This window comes from Callorhinus ursinus, unplaced genomic scaffold (genome assembly GCF_003265705.2).
Source record: "Callorhinus ursinus isolate GAN/ISIS: 27379988/994484 unplaced genomic scaffold, GSC_fseal_2.0 scaffold4, whole genome shotgun sequence".
Taxonomy (NCBI): Eukaryota; Metazoa; Chordata; class Mammalia; order Carnivora; family Otariidae; genus Callorhinus; species Callorhinus ursinus.
Genome location: NW_027397066.1, coordinates 94655956 through 94669189, shown reverse-complemented (window position 1 = coordinate 94669189; position 13234 = coordinate 94655956).

Sequence of the window (13234 nt, the reverse complement as noted above, 5' to 3'; positions counted from 1 at the left end):
GATCACCACTTGGAGCAAGGTAGTTCCATCTCAGTCCACCCTGTTGAAATCCCTTTCCTCCTACTTATTTTTCCTCAATTTATTCAGAAGAGTGTCTCCCTTGGGCCCTTTCTTTATATGTCTTTCTTCAGTTCTTTTGCAAGCCAACAGTCTATCAGGAATATCAGATCTACAGGTACTACTTCCTCAAACCAAGTAACAGTCACAAAATTTAATGAAGGTATAAATATAACAGTGAATCAATACTTAAAAAATCATTAAAAACTACAAGAAAATTTCTCTGCATTCTTCACCAGTCTTTATCTCCACCTTCACTTTCTTCCATAAGATCTTTCCACAAAGGAAACATTTTATTACCCCTTAATATATTACTCCATATTATATTTGTTAATATCGAATATTATTATTTTTTGAAATTTTTGTTACAAATGCACAATATTTCAGGTTTGAAACAAGACATTTACATAAATAATTTCCATCCAAAAAATATTTTATTGTTTCTCATATGTCTAAAGTCCGACATACTACCAAAAGCCAACACACAGTAGATACTCAATAAAAATTCATTGAAATATGTTGAAATGCATTGAGGACTACCAATACACTTAATTGTTTGCCCAACTTTAATATACATCATTATCCATCTTGTTAATTTACATTCCAGCTGTAGAATTTATTCTTGGCTTTGGATGAACTAGTGACTCCACAGAACTAGTAACTCCAAAATCTGTATCCCCAGCCCCTGAATTCCAGACCTATTACCACCTTACTCTGTTCATCCACATCAAAATATCTGCCTGACTCCTAAATTGAGCACATCCTTTTGAATTCTAGATTGAACTCTTCCCTTTTCAGGGAAATTTTCTGCTTCCCCTCAATTTCCTTTTCTTTTTAAAAACTACACCCAATCAGATCAACTTTTAGTCTTTCTACTAATCTTTCTCTTCCACAAGCCCGAAGTACACTGATTCTTTTCCTGAATGTCTTTCATTAAACCATATTTTCCCAGTAGAAATATGTGAGTCACAAATGTAAACCACATATATAAATTTGTTTTCTAATAACCCCTTTAGAAAATTATGAGAAGATTAATTTCAATACTTCATTTGATATATCCAAAATACTATTTCAACATGCAATCAATAAAAAATTATTAATGAGATATTTATATTCTTGCGTTCATACTGAGTCTTCAAAATCTAGTTTGTATTTCCCTCCTAGAGCACATAATAATTTGGACTTGCCACACTTTAAGTGCTTAATAGCCACATGTAGTTAGAGGCTTCCATATTGGACAGCGCAGCTCTAGCCTCTACCTTCTTCATCTACTTATTCTTGATCACCTCTTATTCACCCTATTGGTGAAAGAAAGATTCCTGCCCTAAAGTTCTGACCAACACACAATCTCTAGCCAAACACGCAATGAGCAGCACTGGACAGATGAGATCAACAGCAGTTTCTCTGTTACATATATTCCTAGTCTGGGAAGGAGGGCACTGCACGCCATACATTGCACTTGAGAAGGAATAAACAACATGGACTGTGAGAGACAGGTTTTATAGAACCAAGAGGGTGAGGTCACCCTTTTTTCCCACAGGAACATGTGATTTGCTTGTTTGAATAATTCTGCAGTCTGGCAGGAGACTGAACTCCACTACTCAGGAGAGACTGAACACCACCTTGTCCACTAGATAAGGACAATTTGGGGCTAGGGTACTTTACCCAAGGACCAGAGTGAGAAGGGAAACTTGTGGTTAAGCCATTCAAGATCTTCTCGTTTTAGCAGATGTCAAGGCAGCACATAATTTAAGTCTTAATTTTAGGCATCATCCCCCACCTCTCACCACTGTTTTACTACAGCCTCTCTTCATCTCTCTTGTAGAATTTTGTCACAACTTCCGAACGAGAGCTTTCACTTCTCTCTAAATCTTACACCACACTACTGATAGAATGGTCTTTATAATTTGTAAATAAGACCATATTATTCATTATCTTAAAAACCTTTTAGGTTCCCCAAACCTAAAAGACATATGCAAACTCTATAACATATTCAATGACGTTCTTGTATGGTTTGGGATTTTGTCTACCTGACCATTCTTTTTTAATTATCTTTTTAAAAATCACATTCCAAATTCTAGTAACAATCAATGAGAGTAGTCCCCCTTATCCATAGTTTCATTTTTGATGGCTTCAGTTACCCAGTCCATTGCCATCTGGAAGCAGATGGCCCTGCTTCTGACGTATCATCACAAGATTAATCAATAGGAAGTAGCCTAATGTTGCATTACCATGCTTAGGTCTTTCACCCCATTTCATCTCATCACATAAGCATTTCATGATGTCACATCATTACAAGAAGAGTGAGTGTAGTACAATGAGATATTTTGAGAGAGAGAAATCACATCACGTAACTTTTATTGCCGTACGTTTTTATAACTGTTCTATTTTATTATTAATTATTATTGTTAATATCTTCCTGTGCCTAATTTATAGATTAAACTTCATTATATGTATGTATGTATGTATGTATAGGAAAAAACATAGTATATATAGAGTCCACAGTTTCAGGCATCCACTGAGGGTCTTGGAAAGTATCTCCCATGGGCAAGGGGGCACTGCTCTATTTGCAATTTCCAATTACCTTGTGATTTTTACATTTCTAGGCTTTTGTATGTGCTGCTGCCTAGAACGCTTTTTATCCCTTCTTCAACCAATCTCCTGTATGAATTGGCCTTGCTGATTCACTAACACAGTAACACTTTGAATCTCAAGTAAACTGGCTATGAAAGTCCACTCCCTTTTGCTTCCTAATTGCTTTATATCTAATGCACAGAAATATCAATCCTCTCAACTTTGGATGTCTGGCTTTAAGTTGTACCAGAAATCTTCCATTTCCCTTAGCATTACACCATCAATATCTGGGATATAATGATAATCCCAAGAACTAGCTTACTAGTCATATTATACCATTATTATTGCACCTATATTGTACTGTAATTTTTCATATGTAAGTTATCAATATGAGAAATAGCTTTTCATTTTTGTATCTCTCATGCATAATACAGGATCTGGCAAAAAATTAGTACTTGTTAAATGAATGTATGCATTGCCTTATATCTTTATAGTGGTGGGAAACTGGACTTTATTTTGTAAGCATAAAACATAAATACAAAGTTATCTTTGCAATCATAGCACCAAGATATACATTTTCAAGACCGTTGGGTTTAGGAGTATTGCTTGTTCTCTAAGAGGCTGTATGTTTGTACTTCTAGGTTACCTAATCTTATCAATAAGACCAACCAAACAGACCAAATTAAGCATCCCTAGACACATTAGGAATTGAACCACATGGACTGCTGTTCTTTCAGGTTGGTTTAAAGATCTCACAGTATTGCTCCCTAAAAATGTTTGTTTATAATCAGAACAAAGCCGAGAGCTGCCTGTCTACAATGCACTTTGGGTGGTGAAATACATGGCTTAAAATTAAAAAGAATTCACCATATTGAAGAGGATAAGAGGTCACTGACTTGCTATTTGATCACTGAGACCCTTGAGTTATATTTTTTTTACTGACAAAAAGAACAATGCTCATTGTTTAATGACGCATTTATAATGCTTGTGGAAACAATGCCAAGAAAAAAGATAGGTGGAATTGTTATGTCAAAAACACTGGCACTTTATTTTTTAGTTCAACTGAAATTAAAACATTCCCATATATTTCCACTTAAACACAATTATTTCTAGGATGTTCTTAATCATATAAGACTCCATTCTGATTTCTGTAAACCTTACAAGTCTGTTCAGAAATCTAAATGGTGTGGCAGGAATAAGACACTAGCAGCAGGATAAAAATATACAGCAGAAAAGAGAAAACAGGAACCAATTTGTGAGGACACAAGAGAATCATGACTGCATTCTTATGCCTACCAATGACTATTTCTAAATCACATGGTTTGGTGCAAGAGAGAAAAATCACTATGCGTTGTATAACTGTCAACAATGTTTGTAAAAAAGCAGGATGAAATTTTCACTGCTTTTGACCTAGAGTAAAAAGTGGCATCTTGCTTGGTACATGGACCAAGCCACACAGACATACAAGAGACAGTATGTCAGGAGAGGAAATTTTACATTGAACTTATTTTCCTCTATTTTGTTTGCTGATGAAGATGGATCATAAGTCAAAGATAGAGTAGTATGTGGTGGGAAGTTTGGGGACTGGTAGGTTTATTGTAACCCACTTGCCATTTGAGGTTCAAAACCAACAGACTTTCGTTTGTCTAGGGTATCTAGACAAAAATAATAAACAATATAGTAAACAAAAATAGACTCTCCACACTCTACGCTCTACACTCTACAGAGTGAAACTGTAGACATGTTTTTCTCTCTGTACTTTCAGATACCAAAGTCTACCTACTAAACTCTCACATGTCCAGGTCAATTGTTTTTGGTTTGGGTTTTTTGTTTGTTTATTTTTTTTTTCAGTTTTGATTTAATGTCCAGGTCGATTGGAATTCTCTCCTGCATGTTCCCAGGATGTTGCCTGGAAATTACAATCATCCAGAAGCCTTTAACCTCTTGATAAAATTAAGCACATGTAAACCTATTGTTCTGTATTGAAGAGATACATAATGTCATCCACAAACAAGATCCTGAAGACACTTGGATCCCATTTTAGTAGAGTGGGAAGGCTAAAAAGAAATATGACAATAAACTTAAGTTAACAAGAAGTTATGCCTTTGTCACAGGTAACACACATACAATATATGTAGATGCCAACCACCTCCTCCCTTAGCCTTTAACAAAGCAAGCATTTAGCATTTTGTGTGATATTCTCTGAAATGAAAGAATGGTATGAACCCACCATAATTTCCATAAGAAGGTCTATCAAACTATTTTAAACTATTTGAACCTGAAGAAATACAGTGCATAATGTGGTACATGGCTTTCTGAACCAGAGCCACAGCCCAAAGCCTGGCAATATCCCCTACTCATCGTGTGAGATTCCTCGAGCAACTCTTACACTCACCGTGCTATGATTTCCTCATCTTTACAATGCAAATAATAATAACGCCTACCCCTTAAGGTTATTATGAGGATTATAGGAGTTAAAATATATAAAAGCACCTAGAACAATAGCTGGCACATAGCAACCACTATAATAGAGTTTGTTGTTATTAGTTATTTTGTACATATCTATTTGTAAGTGTATAATACACATTTATAAAATATGTACCAAAAAAGTTGGCTTCATATAAAATTAATTGCATAAAAAAGTAAGCATACTTGGAAACACAAGAATCTACAGCCACAAGAGGTAGATAATAACAAAGCAATAGCGAAATAATCAATTGCAATATTTCCACATTTTAAAATTCTAGTTCTGTCAACTATTTTCATGTGCTTGACCAAATTATGGAATTCTTCTGAGCCTCATTTCTTCCTGTATAAAGAATTGAGGATAGGGGCCTAAAGATAGAGCACTGATAAATGAATCTAAAGTCTAAGATTGATGAATAAAGAAATTATAGTAGAAAACTGAAATATTCTCAATACATTCAAGTCTCCTGGAAGGGTTGGATTTATTCAAAACATTCTGAAGGAATGTGCAATGTAGATCATCATATTTATAAAAAGATAGATTGATTAAGTGCTATTGTTGAAGAATAGTAAAAACAGAAGTGCCAGAAGACAAGAGAGTAGAAAATATCAACTTATATATATATATGCATATTTTTCAACCTTTATTTTTAATTGGGTTTGACAATTAAAAAATTATATCCTGTAAACCATAGGCCATTGAACTTAACAGTATTTACTTATGGGGAAGATTCTGGAATTGAGTGTTTACAACTAAATTTGGCAAAAGTATTCCACAGAAACCTCATTGTCAGTACACAAATTAAAATGAAACAGAATATCCAAATTCCTCACGTCATCCAAATACAAATGGCCTTCAGATAACATTTTTTGAAGTTTGGAAGAATGCAGATATTTCAACTTTTGAAGCCCCAAATACATGGATTTAAGCAAAGTATCTATCTAGACCTCAGGAGTTAAGGGACAACGTTTCTTTTACTGTTTAGGTGAACAACCAAGAGAGATATGAACTTCAGACTAATGAACTTTAGTAAATCAACAAATGGTTGAAGAAGCATAGTCAAAGAATATTATTAATTAATAAATGTCTACCTAAAAGAAAATTTTAGTGGTTCACTCCCCAGTTTTGTCCAAGAAATTTTTTTTAAAAGATTTTATTTATTTGACAGAGAGAGACACAGCGAGAGAGGGAACACAAGCAGGGGGAGTGGGAGAGGGAGAAGCAAGCTTCCCGCTGAGCAGGGAGCCCAACGTGGGGCTCGATCCTAAGACCCTGGGACCATGACCTGAGCCAAAGGCAGATGCTTAACGACTGAGCCACCCAGGCACCCGCAAGAAAATTTTTATAAACATATTCAGATGAAGGTATAAATCAAAGATCCCAATACTACAGTCTTTGGAGATACCAGCAAATAGACTTATTTATTTATTTATTTATTTATTTATTTATTTATTTATTTTATTGGTGCTAGGTGGAGCATGTACTTTTCAGTTCCCTAGGATGCACAGCCAACCATTTTCCTATTACCAGCTGTCTAGATTCTGAAAGTGTTGGGTTTATAGGCCCTGATCTGAAATTTATCACTAGATAACTGGATATGGGATAAAATTGGAAAGGATATAAGTCTCAGCAAGCAGTGTTGTGATCTGGATTCAGCATGAATAAAGTAATTAAATACAAGTTCCTAGTCTTATGTCCAAAAACCCAACTGGTCAAGAAAAGGGGATTTAGTTAGGATTTCTCAAACTATTGTGCTATAGTAGATAAATTGTGGAAGCTTCATAAATCAATACAATCAAACTCTATTTTGCACTTACCTAAAACCCAATAAGTGGGGAGGAAGAATGGGTAAGGGAAGAAATTTTGCTCCATGTTGTCATTCAGAAATCCAGTCTGTTCTAAGTTTGACATCTTTAAACATAAATACGGCTTCCCTTGTCACTCTAGGCTTTGGACATCCAGCTTGCATGACAGAAGAAGGGAGAATCAGAATCATTTAGGAATATTTTATGGGACTCAGAATAATATATAAGATGCTAGTACACATCACATTGGCCACAATTTGGTCACAAGCCCAAATTGACTGAAGGGAGGTTGGGAAATGTTGTCGAACTGTATGCCAAGAGGAAAGGGAAACAGAATAGATGTTCTCTGTTGTAGTCCACCCTTCCAGTTATCAAATATCCATCACATTCTTCCTCCTACACATAGAAGCCATTCACCTTTTCTCAAAGAAGATAATACAAAGTCCTATCTGGTCACTTCATTCAGTTCAATGTAGAGAATCTCTGAGTCCTGTGTCAGCCTCTCCACTAGGTCCAGACATGGTTCTCGTGGTCTGACAGTCTGTGTAAAAAGCATCTTCTTTCATGACAGACAGATATACAATGATGGGCCCAGGGCATAAGAACCACAATAAACACTCCCATTTAAAAATGGGAAGGATAGGAGACCTATGGCTGTCAATAGATGGCAATGATGATGCATTTCTGCTTGGAAGACAGGGAAGTGTGAATTTTTTTTTTCTCGATTAGAACCCAATTTTTCCCACTCAAAAGATCTGCCTTGATCATTTTTTTCCATCCTGGTGGTTCTCATCTCTACCCTCTAGGAGTCTTTTTTACCAAAAAAATCTGGACTCGTGATTTCTTTGCCAACATACTTCCCTCAAAAACTTAGTAGGTATCTAATCTAGTTGTTTCCATTCAGTTCCATGTGCCAGTGATCATCACCAAAACTCTTTCCTAGAACTAATACTCAAACCTGCTTTATTCCTTCCTTTTCTTGGCCCAGGACTCTCTCATTGTCTCTACTCCTCTCTGTCTCTTCCTTCCTGCATCCTTCCCTTCATCTCTCAATTTATGGCAGCTCCCATAGTACCATCAGGCTCAAGTGGAAAGGTCATATTCAATCCCACTTTTATCAAAGAGCTGAGTGTAATGGGTCTTCGCTATTGTTTTTTGTTTGTTTTTAGAGAGGGGGAGGGGCGGAGGGAGAGAGAGAATCTTAAGCAGGCTCCATGACACAGGGCTCAATCTCACAATCCTGAGATTAAGACCGAACTGAAATCAAGAGTCAGACGTTTAACCAACTGAGCCACACAGGCACCCCTGTAATGGATCTTTGTAACTGAAGTTATCTTTCAAACTTCCTCATAGTCTGAGGTTTAGGAGAATTTCGATTTTTCAGACTTTTGAAGCTTCAAATATCTGGAGTCTATTTCATTTTATGTTTGCCTACAAACCAACTGATTCTTGACTGAGTTTCATCTCTTCCTTCTATTATCTTCAATTATAAATCAAAAGTATTCTATTACAAAATGTCTCTACATAGCAATATAGTCTTGGAAGCTTTGATCTCTCTTTCAGATTATCATGCATGACAGTTCTACCAAATGTTTTGCCACTCTTATCCAATCTCCTATAACCATTTTTTCATTAGCATCTCCGGGACAATGTCACAAATGTTCATTTACCTTTCAATAACATCACATCTTGAATTGCCAATATTAAAAATAATTAAGGTACTATAGCTACTGTAATAGGTTAACACCAAGTTCTTAGTAGTAACATAAAATAAAAATTCATTTTTTGCTCACATATACTTTAAATAGTGGAGAGATAAGTGTTCTCTTTCATCTAGAAAATATGCCTCTTGACTATGTAAAGCCCAAGACTGACTCTTGTCACTATTCAGAAAGCAGCAAGGGTAGGAGAGAATGGAGACTTTCTAAGTGAGAGATTTTTTGAAAGCCAAGCTTAGAAGTTATGTTTATCATTTCCACCTATGTTCCATTGGCCAGAACTCAGTCACATGTCCACTCCTCACCGCAAGATAGGCTGAGAAGTATGGTTGAGCTGTTGGCAAGGAAGAAGGGGGTACACATTTGGTAAACAAACATCTAGCACCTGGAACACAGATTGGGGATGAAAGGGACACAGGATCTAAATTAATGGTAAACTCAATATGAAAAATAGTGAACATCCACAAATGGTAATGTAATATTGGTGCCCATGAAAAATAGTATATTTAGATCATGTGAGTGAATAATAGTAAATCTAGATTATAAAAGCTGATCATTTTGCTTTATTTTGTGCTAAACAGATCACACTTTGGACATGGAATTTCTCAAATAAACGTCATATTATGAGAGGGTGATGTGTGAAAATATTATAACCAAATGGACTATTTTTCCCTTCTAAGAAAAATAGGTTACCCGTTTACAGAAAGGGAGATTTCATTTGATCAGCCTAAAAATTACAGTCAAATATGACTCCCTTCTTTGTTTTCACAACCTTCCTCTATCAACAATTCTTGTCAGCTCTATCTTTAAAATGACTCAGGTTCCAAGAACATCCTATCACATCCAACCTTAGCACCCTAATTAAAGCTCCCGTTATCTTTTTCAGAGGGAATTAATAGCATTTCCTACTTACAGATTTGACTTCCTACCACCTATTTTCCATTCTGGCCAGAGTAATTCTTTGACCAACTTACCTATCACTTACCACACAATCCTCCTGACTGTCCTCTGGACATGCCAAACAGGCTTCAACAGCAGAAACTTCACACTTTCTGTTCCCTAAACATCTGCACTCGTCACATTCCCCCCTTTCTTCAACTCTTTGCTTAAGTGTCACCTTATCACGTGAGTCTTTCCAGAACCCCACACCAGCATTTTCCCATGCACCTTCCTTTCTTGATCCTTCCCTACCACTTATCAGCAACTGATACGTGAATGATCTGTCTGTTCATTTGTCTGTTCACTTCCCTAACTATATTATAAGCCCCAGGAGAAAAGTTCTCTTTTGTTCATTGTGGTATTCCATATGGCTGGTGCTCTCTGGGATTTTGTATTAAGCCCTCAATAAAGATCAGTGAAAAAATGAAAAAGGAAACCAAGATGATGAAGGAACATAAAACCCTAACACATGAAGAACACATGAAGAAACTGGGAATGTTTTGATGGACGTTTGGGTATAAATAAGGAAAATGAAGCGTTAGCCAGAATAAGAATGGGTTTCAAGAACTTATTTATCTCAAGAACTTGTTACAAAAAAAGATGGAAGTTATAAAAAAGTAAATTTCTTTTTTAATTGAAAAAATATTTTTCTAATAAATAGGGCACATGCGGAATGAGCTGCTTGGAAGATGTAATATATAACTTGCACATATTTTTAAGTGTTCAAGAATAGACTGAATTAGAATTTTAAAGGGAAGTCATAAATTAAATCTAAAATTTCAGCCTTATGTTCCTTTCTAATTCTGAAGAGGATAATGTTTAATAATAAAAGAAAGAGAGGGAGATCTAACATTTGATGAGGAACGACAGCTAATGTTTGGTTAGTTGGTTGTCTATCTGTGTAGGAAGTTTTCTATTTATTTACTTATTTAATTTGTTCTTTTATTTAATAATGCAGCTCAACAGGTCTTAATCTTATCTATGGGCTAGGAAAGAAGCAAGTAAACAGGAGACCTCTATCTACTACAAATTTCTATAAAAGAGGTACAATTGTTCTCATTTCCAAATCAAGTCATCTACCCTAGCCAGGAAATACAGGCAAATAAATATATCATGGCATGTTTGCCTATGCGCAACATACATATTTTATATAATATTTACATAGTATGTTTGTGTATATGTATAGAAAACATATATACACATATACACACAACCATATATAAATGCATACATAGATACTATGTGTGTATATGTGTGTGTTTTGTGTGTGTGTGTGTGTTTGCATGCATTATAGTGATGCAGATATAGTAATCATGTCTTCAATACAGCAAGCATTCAACTATGCCAAACCACTGTAAAGTTTGCAAAAAATGGAATTTATCATCACTAGGAATGCAGTATTGTTATCTTTTTCAAGCTATTTCACTTCTAAAAGCAGTAAATAAATACTTTTATTTTGTCTGTAGCATTTTATTCTTCACATTATGACACCTTACCACTTATCACCAAATCCTTTCTTTCTGGTTGACTTTATGATTCAACTTCTCCAATAAAAGTTTTATAAGGAGTCTAATGAATTAGACCCTACAGAAAGGAAAGTTAATTGGTCTGTTTCAAAGCTCAAAGCTGCAGCAATAAGTTCCATGGATTTATTGCAGACCTCTCCACTGCTCCAGAGAGGATGCCAAATGCATTGTTTCCCAGCTTCCTTTACAACTTTTTTAGAAGCAGAAATTGCTAAGATCTATTCCATCAGAAGCACAGAAATCCAGGGATTCACAGAGACGTCAAACAAGAAAAACCCTATTGGATTCACTAGCATGAGCACCATGAGAAATGGTGATTGCGTAGGTCACATAAAAAAAAGACTACATTTAGATATTGGTCTTAGAAAGCCTGTATCATGACTAAGCCAAGAAAAAAACGAAATAAAACTGTTCTTCAGGATAACATCAGTCCCTGCAGTAAGGTTCGCCAGGCCAAGACACAGAGTTCTTATAGACCATGAAGCCTGGAGGAGACGAGCACCCAGGAAGCTCAGGGGTGTGGTTTGTATTTCAAAGAGTCCAAGGCAAGAAACCTAGAGGAAAGTTCTAAAATAAGATGCTTTACGTTTTCAATTGTTAAATTCTAGAAAAGAATTGTTTTTATTGTTGCTGCTATTTATTTACCTTGCTAGGAGGAAACCAAAGGAGTTTGGAAATGTGACCCTGTGTTTACCAACAGATACACTGACACTAATTAATTTTCCCAAAGGATGGAGTTCTGCTACATATGTCTTGTTATCAGATTTATATAGGAAAGGAAAGAAATCATTGAATTCATCGGTAAAACAAGTTTAAAAATAGAAAAAATAAAGATAGCATTTGCATGATTAAGCAAATGACATGAATTTTAGTTGGTATAAGTGATAGTTAATTCCCTATATGTAAATATCAAGTCATAATTTAGCAACTGATAATTTAATTTAAAAGGATTTTGAATCTAAGTGAAACACGTTAAAAGTACAAATGAAAAGCTGCTAAAAATTCAGTTTTCCTTCTTAATATGCTTGAATCTTTTTTAAAACAAATAAATAAAGTTAATTTGGGCAATTGATATAGCATTTTTGATCAAAATGATCATTGCAGAGCTCCACAAAGGAACAAGAAATTTGGGGACAATAAATAATAGGCAAACTTTAACACATTATATTAGTAATATTATGCAAAGTACCACTTTTATGAGTACTTACAAACCTGAAATATATAACAAAAAATATTGTCTATGACACTCAAACATATAACAAAAAGTTGTGGGTTCTTTTGTCCATGTGTTATATATTACCTGCAGAACCATATATGATTAGAAACACATCTTTAATTTACAGTACATTTATGATTATTGACATTATTTTGCAGCTATATGGCTGCAGAAAATACCAATTTTATTAGACAAATTAGTTTCTATTCATATTAATAAAATTGTTGAAAGCACATTATACTATATGTATTAGAGTTACTTTGCTTCAGAAAGAGACTATACCAAATACTAACCTGACTTTCACTAATTGTTTCTGCTGGAGGAATGATGGTACCTCATGTTCCCACAATAAACCACTGCCCACATGTCAAGTGATACTAATTGTCTAAAGTTCTCTCCTTCACTCCCCCTACAGTCTTACGGTGCTATTTTTATCAAATGTTAAATTACGTAAACTAGGCTATTCACTTCTATTGAAATATTACTGTGCTAATATCAAATGTTATTGATCCCTCTGGCTTTTAGTTTATATTATTGGAATTATTCTTGATTTCAAAAGTGCTATATCTCTTTTTACTTGTTTATTCTCTAACACAATTTTAATAAAATCTTGTCAAGTATATAAACATGCTAATCCTATTAAGGTTTTGAATGGAATTGCATTATACATAAGTATAATTTAAAATACCATTAAATTGGGGCACCTGGGTGGCTCAGTCATTAAGCATCTGCCTTCAGCTCAGGTCATGAGCCCAGAGTCCTGGGATCGAGTATCACATCGGGGTCCCTGCTCAGCGGGAAGCCTGCTTTTCCCTCTCCCACTCCCCCTGCTGGTGTTCCCTCTCTCACTGTGTCTCTCTCTGTCAGATAAATAAATAAAATCTTTAAAAAATAATAAAATAAAATAAAATAATAAAATATTGTTAAATTAT